The sequence below is a fragment of the Cucurbita pepo genome, chromosome 7 (genome assembly GCF_057944985.1).
Source record: "Cucurbita pepo subsp. pepo isolate OVF chromosome 7, ASM5794498v1, whole genome shotgun sequence".
NCBI classification, from domain to species: Eukaryota; Viridiplantae; Streptophyta; class Magnoliopsida; order Cucurbitales; family Cucurbitaceae; genus Cucurbita; species Cucurbita pepo.
The window spans coordinates 4,266,998-4,281,419 of NC_141804.1; the positions used below are offsets into that span (position 1 = coordinate 4,266,998).

The window sequence follows — 14,422 nt, forward strand, 5'->3', positions numbered from 1 at the left end:
GAAAGCATCCAATTTTAGTGGTTTAGTCATCACATCAACTAATAGGTCCTATGTGCCACAATGCACCAACTCCGACCGTGCATTACTCGATTTTTTGAAAGCTTGATAGCAAATAATAGTTGACTTGTCTTGATTCTGACAGCTTTTCCAACACCCTTTTAACCATACTGCGTGGCATGCACATGAAGCTGCAGCTATGAATTTTGCCTCTGTGGAAGGACTTACTATTGGTTGTTTCTTTGATGACCATAATACTGCTCCAGAACTCAATAAAAACACATAGCCTGAAGTGCTCTTTCTCTCATCCAAATTCCAACATAATCACTGTGTATGCAACAAAATCATCATCTCCTCCTTTTCGATAGAAAATTCTGAGCCCAGATGTTTCCTTCAAATAATGTAGTACCCATTTTGTTGTGGGTAAATGAAGCTCAGTGGGATTCTCCATATATCTACTAATTAGACTCGCTACAAACATTATGCCAGGTCGAGTTGTGAGATAAGTTTTGTCCACGTTTATTCCATCTTCATCTTTCATAAGTTTGCATCCAGGGACAATAGGATTATGAACAGAATTACTTTTGTCCATTCCAAACTATTTCAGCACCTCCAAAGCATACTTCTTCTGACTTATAAAAATATCACTAGATTTTTGTAAGACTTCAAAGCTAAGAAAATATCTCATCTTACCAAGATCTGTCATGTCAAACTCATTTTTCATGGAATTTTTAAACTCGGTAAACATTAATTCATCATTTCCAGTAAACCTGAGATCATCAACATAGAGACTTACAATTAATACTTTGGCTTCTTTTCCTCTCTAGATGAAAAAAGTATGCTCATAGTCACATTTCTCAAAACCTTCCTTCATAAAATTGGCTTCTATACGGCTATACCAAGCACGTGGAGCTTGCTTAAGCCCATATAGTGCCTTCTTTAACTTGTAAACCTTCTGCTCATGTCCCTTTCGCACATATCCATAAGGTTGCTCCACAAAGATCTCTTCATTCAAATCACCATTTAGAAATGTAGATTTCACGTCCAGCTGATAGATGGACCAGCCTCTTTGAGCTGCAAGTTTTACCACCAAACGAATTGTCTCCATGCGCGCAACTGGTGCAAATACTTCAGTATAGTCTACCCCATGCTGTTGAGTATACCCCTTGGCTACAAGCCTAGCCTTGTATTTGTCGACTTCTCCATTTTCATTGAATTTCGTCTTATAAATCCATTTTACTCCAACCTTCTTTCCGCCCTCAGGTAACTCTATCAATTCTCATGTGTCATTTCTGTTTATTTCTTCTATTTCCAGATCTATAGCTTGCCTCCATTTCTCACTCTTCAATGCGTCTTCAAAGTTTACAGGATCAATAGTGATAGACATGGTCAAGTGAGCTTCATTATCTTATTCAGAAAGATTTTCTCCTGTTGCATAGTTTCTCATCCAGACGGGTGGTCTCCTATTCCTCCCCATATTCGAGCTAGGAGAGCTTGCTTCAGCCAAAGAGTCAGAGAAAATATTTTCCTCTGCAACTTCTATATTAGATTCGCTCCCTTCTTCATTTTCATCGCAAACATCTACTACCTCCTCTTGATCACCCCATTCCAGATCGCACATAATGGATTCTTCATAGGTCTTATCCCAGTCACAACTCTTATCTTCCTCGGATACAACATCCCTACTTATTATGATCCTTTGTGAAGTTGGATCATAGAGTCTTTAAGCCTTTGACTTTTCACTAACTCCCAGCAAAACACAACTCAAACTCTTATCATCCAACTTAGTTCTTCTATTGTCAGGCACATGAACAAGAGAGATACATCCAAAAACTCTAAAATGCTCAACTGAAGGTTTGACTCCACTCGAAGCTTCTTCTCGAGTTTTGTTTTTTTAACAGCCAATGTTTGACTTCGATTCAGTACATACAGAGTCCAGTTGACTACTTCAAGCCAGAAACTTTTCTGAATTTTCTTTTCTAAAATCATACTACGAACCATATTCATAACAGTTCTATTTTTTCGTTCCGCAACTCCGTTCTACTGTGGCGTGTATGCAACTGTCAGTTGTCTTTGTATACTATTTACATCACAAAAATTGGTGAATTCTTGTGATGTAAACTCTCCTCCTCGATCAGTTTGTAAGGCTTTAATAAATGAGTTTGTTTTCTTCTCGACATGAATTTTAAAGTTTTTAAATGCAGCAAAGGCTTCTGATTTTTCTATTAAGAAATAAACCCATGTTTTTTTCTACTCAATTCATCTGAAAGTAATCAAGTACCTTTTCTTGCTGCTTGAGATGGGTTTGATCGGTCCACAAATATCAGCATGCACCAATTGGAGAATTTTTAAAGCTCACTATGTGCTCCTTTTTGGAAACGAGTGCCTTTGTTGCTTACTCACCAGGCAATTTTTACACAGTCTCAATGTTGACTTGAGCTGTGGTAAACCATCCACCATCATCTTTTGCTAAAGAGTCTTTAATCCTTTAATGTCCAAATGTCCATATCTACAGTGCCAAAGTTGCTCAATATCTTCTGTGATTGTATTGAAACAAGTTGATGCTACAGGCTAAGATATAGCATGTAGTACAAACATTCGATTCGAAGACATCTTTGTCTCCATGATTAAGCCTCTCTCCGGATGAAACACCTTGCACGTTCCCTTTTGAAACAAAATGATAAGCCCCTTTGCTTGCAATTTTCCAATACTCAACAAATTGTTCTTCAGCTCTGGCACATAGAACACTCCTGTGATTATCTGTATGATTCCATTCACTTGTAGCCGTACATTACCCTTTCCTGTTACAACCATGCTCGAGTTGTTACCCAGCTTCATTGAATCTCTGAAACTTCCATCAAAACCTAAAAAATATTCCTTCTTCCCACACATATGATTGCTACATCCCAAGTCAAGGAACCACATATCTTCTCTATTGGCCTTATTCATATTCAAGTACTGGTCCGATCTCAAGGTAGAAGGTGTTCCGTAAACCGTCAACTTAAGTACCTTCAGCCTTAGACAAGATCGTGCTAGGTGAGCTTTCTCGTAACCGCAATTTTATAAGACATCGACCCTTTTTAACTGTTAAAATTGATCGTGCTCGGTTCTTAACCCTTTGTGAGCATGCACTTATCTTTATTATAGATTTTAACGTCTACCTCATTTTATGACGTTGAAAATAACCTATAACATGCTTTATATAACAATTTATATAATCATGCATTCCATGCAATAATATAACAATTTATATTTATCACTCATGGAACCCTAAGACATGCATACTATTCATTATAACACTTATAACATACTTGGAATGCATGAAACATGCTTAGCCTATGGTGGGATTTTAAATCTATATGACATACTTTATGCATATACATTTTCTATTTAATTAAAACATACATTCATAATGCATAATTAATTACACACACTAAAGTGGGTTGGTTTTGGCATTTTAAAGCAAGCAATTAACTAAATTATTACATTAATAATTTAAAATAACTTGAGCCGCTCCCGAGGATCACGAACTGGACAAACCAACCCTTAAAAATGTTCAATCGGTCCCCAACGACAGAAAAAACACCCGAACCGCCTCTTCCATCTTCTTCGGTTCAGCTTGCTTATCTCTTCCATTTTCGATCAATTACAACCTAAAATGGACTCTAATGACTCCATAAAAATTACAGACCTTTCTTCATTCATTAAAGCCCATACACCTTAGGCTTATTACAATAATTGTATCAAATGGAAGCATAAAAAAAATGCCAAAACCAAAACCATCCACTTTAGCAACCACAAATTTCATGCATGAAATGGTACCCACCATGATCAAATTAATGTAAATAAAGTGCCTAAAACTTGCTCTGATACCAATTGTAGGTGTTAATATAACACATGCGGAAGCAATTTGGATCTTAGGCACTTTTAGAACATCAATTATTGTAAATAACTAGCATGTTCATAAGTATTAAAACTTAATGGGTTTAAATACTAACCTTTTGTAGTTCAAACTCCTTTTGCCTCACGAACCGGTTTCGAACCACCACTAGTGTCTTCTCCACTATCCTCCGGCCTTAGAACGGGATTGTGGAATCCGGTGAGTGACTAAACTTGGGAGGGATTTTGTATATGTGAAAGAGAGTGTTTTTGTGAGAGGTTTTTCTCAAGGTTTTTCATCAAGATGAAGAATCCCTTCCAAGTATCATGATCACTCTATTTAAAGAGTCAAGTTTGCATGTTCATGCAAACTTGAGATCACCAAATTTTGACACTTAAAATTCCACTCAAATGTTTGGGATTATGTGGCAAGCATGCATGTTTGAGTTAACCAAATTTTGACACTCAAAATTCCACTCAAACTTGTGGGGTTTATTTGGCAAACATGCAAGTTTGGTTAAACCAAATTTTGACACCTCAAAATTCCACTAACATGGATTTTTCCATTAGATGAAAGTCAACATTTTGACTTTCTTTATTTTAATTCAACAATTAATTTGAATAATGAATTTCAAATTAAAGTAACATTAAATGATTAATTAAACTATTTAATTAATATTTAATATTAATTCAAATGTCAATCCCAATCAATTCCGACACATAATTGATTAAGATATTTAAATCTTATTTAAATATCTCATATTCTCTCTTTTCGTTTAATTCGTAAATAAAACAAAATTGCGGTTAAATATATCGTATATATGTAACGCATATTCCCTAATTTGAATTCGAACACTTCGAACTCACTCGTCACACTGTTCTATGGTTTAGTCCGATATGAGCTAGCAGAGGGATCTAATAGACCTATAGATCATGGGCTCCAACGATCCAAGATTAACCGATTAAACTCATTAACCTGGTTAACCAACATTCGTTAACTACTAGGACACTCCACTATAGCCTAGTAGTTGCACTCCCCTCACTATAGATATATTTCTGTCCATCTGATATAACCATGATTAGTAAGTCGATCCTTCACAGGTTGTTCGTAACTAGAGCTGGGTCAATTTACCGTTTTACCCCTGAAGTTACTTCTTGTTCCTTATGTCTCACTGATCCTCTAATGAACAATTGGTTTGTGGTCCAACCAGTAAACCGAATCCCTCTCAGGCCAATGAGAGGGTGGGGCCCCTTGTTCAAGACCTGGAGTCAGTGCTTAAGGGAACTACCTTTCTTCTATCCCTAAAAGTGGGTAGGAGTGAATTCCGTCTTGCACCCCACGTCCCCAGCCATTCACTCAGTCTTACCCCTGAAATGGGAGGCCTGTTGAGTCGGCGAACTAGAGCCACTCTCACCCATGCAAATCTAAGGATAATTCCGAATAAACAGGAGTTCATGGTTAGCTCAGGATTAAAACCGAGTTACCTAGGTTATCGAATGAAAAGAAAATCAGTCTCAACAGTAAACGACTTTATAAAGTGAGAGTGGTTTTCTTCATGGTCCGATCTTATGCAATACTCATTGCATAGGACGCCCCCACTCACATGTCTCCACATGCACAATTTAGTGATCACATTGTTTATATCATATACAAAAGTGGGCCGCATCCATAGTGTCCCCAGAATAAGGTACTCAGCCTTATCCTTATACTATAGATCATTTTGACTATATACTTGAACTTGATCCACTCTTATGTCTCTACATATAGTTCAAGTAATCATACTATAGCCAGAGTGTTCTTAGTTTATTGGATTTAGATTAATGATCGTAAAGTTCACTTTATTCAATAACAATTTATTACTGAATAAACATCAATAATAACTTTATTGAAAATAGAATATATCTTTGTTTACAAACTATGAGTTTTAGGACATAAAACCCAACAGACTCCCACTTGGACTAAAACTCTAGTGGGGTTTTATAACGTTGAGTAGAGAGAAATACAATAAACTTGGGTATCACATACTCATGCCTTTTCTCCCACTTGCCCTAGATTACATAACTCGTAGTCCTAGACTCACTAGGTGCCCTTCAAACACTTTAGCCGTGAGGGGCTTTGTAAATGGATCAGCAATGTTGTGTTCTGAAGCTATCTGTGTGACGATCACATCTCCTCGTTGCACAATCTCCCTTATGAGATGATATTTGCGCTCAATATGTTTTCCTCGTTTATGGCTTCTTGGTTCTTTTGAATTTGCAACTGCTCCACTGTTATCACAATAAAGAGTGACGGGAAGATGCATATTTGGAACGACTTCCAAATCAGTTAAGAACTTCCTAAGCCATACAGATTCTTTCGCTGCTTCACAAGCAGCAACATACTCAGCCTCCATGGTGGAATCAATAATGCAACCTTGCTTTATGCTTCTCCATATTATTGCTCCTCCGTTCAGAGTGAAGACAGATCCTGATGTCGATTTCCTCGAATCTACATCGGTCTGAAAATCTGAGTCAGTGTACCCTGTAAGGATCAGATCCTTAGCACCGTACATTAGCATATAGTCCCTCGTTCTCCTAAGATACTTGAGGATATTCTTAACGGCAGTCCAATGAGCACGTCCCGGATTGGACTGATATCTGCTGACAATTCCCACAGCATAGCATATGTCGGGTCGGGTACATAGCATGGCATACATCAGACTACCGACCGCTGATGCATAGGGAATGTGTTTCATATCCTCAACTTCTTGAGGTGTCTTAGGACTTTGTTCCTTCGACAAATGAACTCCATGCCTGAAAGGTAATAATCCTTTGTTGGAGTCCTGCATCTTATATCGAATCAGCATTTTGTCGATGTACGATGCTTGAGACAATGCTAGTGTTTTGTTCTTGCAATTCCGAACAATTTGGATTCCAAGAACAAACTGAGCCTCTCCCAAATCTTTCATTTGGAATTGTGTCGCCAGCCAATGCTTAATGTCAGTCAGAATTCCCACATCATTTCCAATGAGTAGGATGTCGTCAACGTACAACACCAGGAAAGCTACTATAGAGTTGACTATCCTTTTATAAACACAAGGTTCGTCAACATTCTGTTTAAAGCCATAAGATTTGATCGCAGTATCAAACTTTATGTTCCAGGATCGAGATGCTTGCTTCAACCCATAAATGGATCTTTTAAGCTTGCAAACCCTTTGCTCGTGATCCTGTTCAATGAACCCCTCTGGTTGAGCCATATAGATACTCTCTTCAAGATCGCCGTTTAGAAAAGCTGTCTTAACATCCATTTGCCAAATTTCATAATCATAAAATGTGGCAATAGACAAGAGTATTCTAATTGATTTAAGCATAGCAACAGGTGAGAAGGTTTCTTCATAGTCCACCCCCTCTCTTTGGGTATAACCCTTTGCTACTAGTCGTGCTTTAAAGGTCTGTACCTTACCGGTTTGGTCTCGTTTCCTCTTATAGATCCATTTGCAACCAATAGGTTTTACCCCATCTGGTTGATCTACAAGTTCCCAGACTGAATTGAAGTACATTGACTCCATTTCAAGATTCATGGCTTTAATCCACTGATCTCTATCTACATCATTCATTGCCTGTTTATAGGACAATGGATCCTCAACGTCATCATCAGGCATGATGACTTGAGTTTCTATCAAACCCAAGTAACGATCGGGTTGAGTTATAACCCTCCCACTACGTCGAGGCATTCTCAACTTTTGAGAAGGATGTGATTGACCAGAAGTGTCAGCTCCATCAACAGCTCTGGTTGAAGGACCAGCTTGATCAACAACTCTTGTTGTTTTATCAGTAGCTTCTTTAGAAATCTCACTTAATACTAGTTTGCTACGAGGTTGATGATTTCTTACGTGGTCTTCCTCTAAGAATGTAGCGTTCGTTGATACAAACACTCTATTTTCTTGAGGATCATAAAACAAACCACCTTTCGTCTCTTTGGGGTATCCTACGAATAAACATAATTTTGAACGACGTTCTAATTTCTTGGGATTTTGCAACAACACATGTGCTGGACATCCCCAAATTCTGAAGTGACGTAAACTACCTTTACGCCCTTTCCATAACTCATAAGGTGTTTCTGAAACACTCTTAGTAGGAACCATGTTCAAAATGTATGTAGCAGTCTCCACTGCATATCCCCAAAATGGATCGGGTAATTGAGCGAAACTCATCATAGACCGAACCATGTCTAATAGAGTTCTATTTCTCCTTTCTGATACACCATTTTGTTGAGGCATACCAGGGGCTGAGAGTTGAGACCTTATTCCATGTTCTATCATATAGTCCTGAAATCTTAAATCCATGTACTCTCCTCCTCGATCTGATCGAAGTGTTTTAATAGTTTTACCTAATAGATTCTCAACCTCAGTCTTATACTCTCTGAATTTTTCAAGAGCTTCGGACTTGTGATGCATTAGGTAAAGATAGCCATACCTTGAATAATCATCAATAAAACTGATGAAATATTCATACCCTCCTCGTGCTTTGACATTCATTGGACCACAGAGATCTGTATGCACGAGTTCTAAGGTTTCTTTGGCTCTATAACCTTTTTCAGAAAATGATCGTTTAGTCATTTTACCCTCAAGAAAAGACTCACATGGAGGTAAAGAATTGTATTCTAACTTATTTAGAAGTCCTCTTTTAACCAATCTCTCAATCCTATTGAGATTAATGTGGCCTAGTCTTAAGTGCCAAAGATAGGTATTAGGAGAAATCTTTTGTCGTTTATTTTGAGTTTCAGCTGTTTTAAACATCTCAGTATTTAAAATAGCCTTTGTTTTGCTCGGTTTTAACATATATAAGTTGTTTTCTAGTTTTGCAGAACAAATATGAATACCTCTTTTGCAAATGAACACTTCATTGATTTCAAAAGATACTTTATACAACTGTTCTAATAAACAAGAGATGGATATTAGATTTCTTTTCATTCCAGGAACAAAAAGTACATTATCTAATATAATGAATCTATCTCCAAAAAACAACTTTAAATTTCCTACTGATCTTGCTGAGACAACCTCTCCTGTTCCAACCCTGAGTGTTATCTCGCCATCCGCAAGCATTCTCCAGGAGCTAGTTTCCTGGTAAAAAGAACAAATATGATTAGTTGCCCCTGAATCTAGTATCCAAGTTGAGTTGTCATACTCTACTAAACACATTTCTACAACGAGTAAATCATATTTACCTTGTTGTGTCTTTTCGGCTTTCTTCTCTACAAGGTATTTTGGGCAGTTTCTCTTCCAGTGCCCGTTTTCGTTGCAATGGAAACATTTTCCTTTATCTTCTTTTTGAACCTTGTTCTTGCGGTTAGTAGGAATCTTATTTTTCCCTTTTCCCTTTTTTTTCATCAAAACACTTTTAGAAGTTGAAGGTTCAGACTTATTTTTGGAGGACGATCCTCGTTGTAATTTCTTGGAGATAGCAACATTTGCTTCTCCTGTTTGTCCCTTGTTTGTTAAGAGGGACTGATAAGTCTGTAGCTCATTGAGAAGAGCAGTCAAGTTATATTCTATTTTGTTCATAACCACATTGGTGCGGAACTAGAAGAAGCTCTTCGGAAGAGACATCATGATAAAACTGACTTGACTCTTCTCATCAATGACAGCTTCATTTTCTTCTGCCACATTGAAATGGACCATCATGTCCAGGACATGTTCTCTAACTGAGGTCCCTTCTTTCATACGGCAGTTGTAAATGTATTTTATGGCTTCATGTCTAAGGGAGAAGGACGGTTGTCCAAACATCCCTTTTAGAGATTCCATAATCTCTTTAGCAGTACCCATAACATCGTGTTTCTTAGCCAAAACATCAGATATGCTGGCTAGAATGTACACTCGAGCTTTGTCATTTGCCTTTATCCATCTGTCATATGCATCCCGAGCTGTTCGGTTTGCATTTGAGTTTGGGTTTGGAGGACACTCCTCAGTTAAAAAAAACTTTAAATCATCAATGACCAATATTGTGTTTAGGTTTGATTTCCAAGTTGTGTAGTTGTCGCCGTTTAATTTCTCAGAAGCGAGTAATTGTACTATTGAGTTTGTCATGCTGTGATATAAAGAAAATTCTATTAGTGATTTGACTTAATCCTGTTTAATCCAATCAGTTTTAGCAAATGTAATAATGTACCCAAATCATTATTAATTTGCAACGATACTTTAGTGAGTTAGAGCAACTGCTACCGAGGGGCAGTCAATCACTCATTCACTAAACCAAGACATTCTTGACTTAAACACTAATTCCAGAATAACTCTTGTTCCTATAGTGTTTTAGTTATCGCTATTTTGGTCAAGAATATACTAACGCTTAGTAATTCTTCGCAAGTGTGACCCACCAATTTCAGACCTCAGAAATCGGTCCCAACAACGCTATCGAATGAAAAAGCTAAAGTTAGGAATGAACCTAAGAAATCCTATCCATTTCTGGAGTTTGCGTTGTTCCGACTCCCATGTTACGACCCTCCGAATGGGTAGTTGCTCTAGGGCAACATGCAGGCGGAACATGGGAATCTCACGGTGCAACCTAGTGGTGGAGACCATAGGATGTGTTGACTTCTTTCTCCCACTTACTATAAATACTTTCTCAATTCACCTTGTTATTAACTCATGCAAATACCTTCCGAATGGAGGACGCTCCCAGGGCGACACGAGGCCGAGCATGAATCTCACTGTGTGAATTTTACAGAGAGCGTGAAGAGAAAACGATGTATCTTATACACCTTTTTCCTCCCACTAAGTATTTTAGATGGTTGGGTATACTCATTGCTTAAGTATATTCCGGCTAATTAAATATAACTTAAGTCTAGGTGATTTTTCTAAATCTTACATCACTTAAGCATGCTCATAAAACTGGGCTAACTAAGCTCAAGTACTGGTCCGATCTCAAGGTAGAAGGTGTTCCGTAAACCGTCAACTTAAGTACCTTCAGCCTTAGACAAGATCGTGCTAGGTGAGCTTTCTCGTAACCGCAATTTTATAAGACATCGACCCTTTTTAACTGTTAAAATTGATCGTGCTCGGTTCTTAACCCTTTGTGAGCATGCACTTATCTTTATTATAGATTTTAACGTCTACCTCATTTTATGACGTTGAAAATAACCTATAACATGCTTTATATAACAATTTATATAATCATGCATTCCATGCAATAATATAACAATTTATATTTATCACTCATGGAACCCTAAGACATGCATACTATTCATTATAACACTTATAACATACTTGGAATGCATGAAACATGCTTAGCCTATGGTGGGATTTTAAATCTATATGACATACTTTATGCATATACATTTTCTATTTAATTAAAACATACATTCATAATGCATAATTAATTACACACACTAAAGTGGGTTGGTTTTGGCATTTTAAAGCAAGCAATTAACTAAATTATTACATTAATAATTTAAAATAACTTGAGCCGCTCCCGAGGATCACGAACTGGACAAACCAACCCTTAAAAATGTTCAATCGGTCCCCAACGACAGAAAAAACACCCGAACCGCCTCTTCCATCTTCTTCGGTTCAGCTTGCTTATCTCTTCCATTTTCGATCAATTACAACCTAAAATGGACTCTAATGACTCCATAAAAATTACAGACCTTTCTTCATTCATTAAAGCCCATACACCTTAGGCTTATTACAATAATTGTATCAAATGGAAGCATAAAAAAAATGCCAAAACCAAAACCATCCACTTTAGCAACCACAAATTTCATGCATGAAATGGTACCCACCATGATCAAATTAATGTAAATAAAGTGCCTAAAACTTGCTCTGATACCAATTGTAGGTGTTAATATAACACATGCGGAAGCAATTTGGATCTTAGGCACTTTTAGAACATCAATTATTGTAAATAACTAGCATGTTCATAAGTATTAAAACTTAATGGGTTTAAATACTAACCTTTTGTAGTTCAAACTCCTTTTGCCTCACGAACCGGTTTCGAACCACCACTAGTGTCTTCTCCACTATCCTCCGGCCTTAGAACGGGATTGTGGAATCCGGTGAGTGACTAAACTTGGGAGGGATTTTGTATATGTGAAAGAGAGTGTTTTTGTGAGAGGTTTTTCTCAAGGTTTTTCATCAAGATGAAGAATCCCTTCCAAGTATCATGATCACTCTATTTAAAGAGTCAAGTTTGCATGTTCATGCAAACTTGAGATCACCAAATTTTGACACTTAAAATTCCACTCAAATGTTTGGGATTATGTGGCAAGCATGCATGTTTGAGTTAACCAAATTTTGACACTCAAAATTCCACTCAAACTTGTGGGGTTTATTTGGCAAACATGCAAGTTTGGTTAAACCAAATTTTGACACCTCAAAATTCCACTAACATGGATTTTTCCATTAGATGAAAGTCAACATTTTGACTTTCTTTATTTTAATTCAACAATTAATTTGAATAATGAATTTCAAATTAAAGTAACATTAAATGATTAATTAAACTATTTAATTAATATTTAATATTAATTCAAATGTCAATCCCAATCAATTCCGACACATAATTGATTAAGATATTTAAATCTTATTTAAATATCTCATATTCTCTCTTTTCGTTTAATTCGTAAATAAAACAAAATTGCGGTTAAATATATCGTATATATGTAACGCATATTCCCTAATTTGAATTCGAACACTTCGAACTCACTCGTCACACTGTTCTATGGTTTAGTCCGATATGAGCTAGCAGAGGGATCTAATAGACCTATAGATCATGGGCTCCAACGATCCAAGATTAACCGATTAAACTCATTAACCTGGTTAACCAACATTCGTTAACTACTAGGACACTCCACTATAGCCTAGTAGTTGCACTCCCCTCACTATAGATATATTTCTGTCCATCTGATATAACCATGATTAGTAAGTCGATCCTTCACAGGTTGTTCGTAACTAGAGCTGGGTCAATTTACCGTTTTACCCCTGAAGTTACTTCTTGTTCCTTATGTCTCACTGATCCTCTAATGAACAATTGGTTTGTGGTCCAACCAGTAAACCGAATCCCTCTCAGGCCAATGAGAGGGTGGGGCCCCTTGTTCAAGACCTGGAGTCAGTGCTTAAGGGAACTACCTTTCTTCTATCCCTAAAAGTGGGTAGGAGTGAATTCCGTCTTGCACCCCACGTCCCCAGCCATTCACTCAGTCTTACCCCTGAAATGGGAGGCCTGTTGAGTCGGCGAACTAGAGCCACTCTCACCCATGCAAATCTAAGGATAATTCCGAATAAACAGGAGTTCATGGTTAGCTCAGGATTAAAACCGAGTTACCTAGGTTATCGAATGAAAAGAAAATCAGTCTCAACAGTAAACGACTTTATAAAGTGAGAGTGGTTTTCTTCATGGTCCGATCTTATGCAATACTCATTGCATAGGACGCCCCCACTCACATGTCTCCACATGCACAATTTAGTGATCACATTGTTTATATCATATACAAAAGTGGGCCGCATCCATAGTGTCCCCAGAATAAGGTACTCAGCCTTATCCTTATACTATAGATCATTTTGACTATATACTTGAACTTGATCCACTCTTATGTCTCTACATATAGTTCAAGTAATCATACTATAGCCAGAGTGTTCTTAGTTTATTGGATTTAGATTAATGATCGTAAAGTTCACTTTATTCAATAACAATTTATTACTGAATAAACATCAATAATAACTTTATTGAAAATAGAATATATCTTTGTTTACAAACTATGAGTTTTAGGACATAAAACCCAACAGTTGTATCCTTGGACTCCTCAATGGAACACACAATATAATTAAACTTGGGAGTCATAGATCTCAGGTTTTTTCAACTACTTCAACATCTTCTTTGTTCTCACCATTTAGATTCATCTTGTTGGCTATGCTAAGGGTCCGAGGAAAATACTCATTCACAGATTCTCCTGCCTTCATGTGAAGCATTTCAAACTCCTTCCGAAGAACTTGCAAATGTGCACACTTTACCTGTACCTTGATACTTCTGCTTCATAGAATCCCATATTTTCTTTAGTGTATCCTTGTTGAGGATTGTCTCCAAGATCGAATTATCTAATGCTTGAAATAAATAATTTTTTGCTTTCAAATCTTTCAACTTCTGATCTTCAATGTGCTTCTTCTAGGCATCGGTGAAAACTGCATTTGTGAAAATGATGTCTTCTGTTGTTGCAGGAATCCCATTCTCCACCAAATCCCAGTACCATTTTGAACGCAAAAAGTTTTCCATGAGCATCGCCCAATGATCATACTACCCATCAAATTTCGGAATTGCAGGCTGAACAAATGAACTCTCCATCGACATACTTTTATAATGACACGTAAAGGACTGTTGCTTCTAGTTTTAACTTGGCTAAGTTTAGGGCATGACTATCTCTCATTCTATTCTATTGAAGAATGAAATTGGCTATTATCTATTGTTATACAATACATCGAAAACAAAATCTAAATCAAATAACTAAATCAAATCTAATTCAAATAACTAAATCAAATCTAATTCAAATAACTAAATCAAATCTAATTCAAATAACTAAATC

At 37.0% G+C, this 14,422-nt stretch overlaps 1 long non-coding RNA gene across 1 annotated transcript; it reads right to left on the minus strand.

Moving 5' to 3' along the window:
• Nucleotides 1-8,806: 8,806 nt before the first annotated feature.
• Nucleotides 8,807-11,967, minus strand: LOC147791620 (uncharacterized). The gene is made up of 2 exons (XR_015421631.1): nucleotides 9,083-11,967; nucleotides 8,807-8,978 (listed from the first exon to the last, which is right to left on the minus strand). It is a non-coding gene; the product is annotated as an uncharacterized LOC147791620 (long non-coding RNA).
• Nucleotides 11,968-14,422: the final 2,455 nt, after the last annotated feature.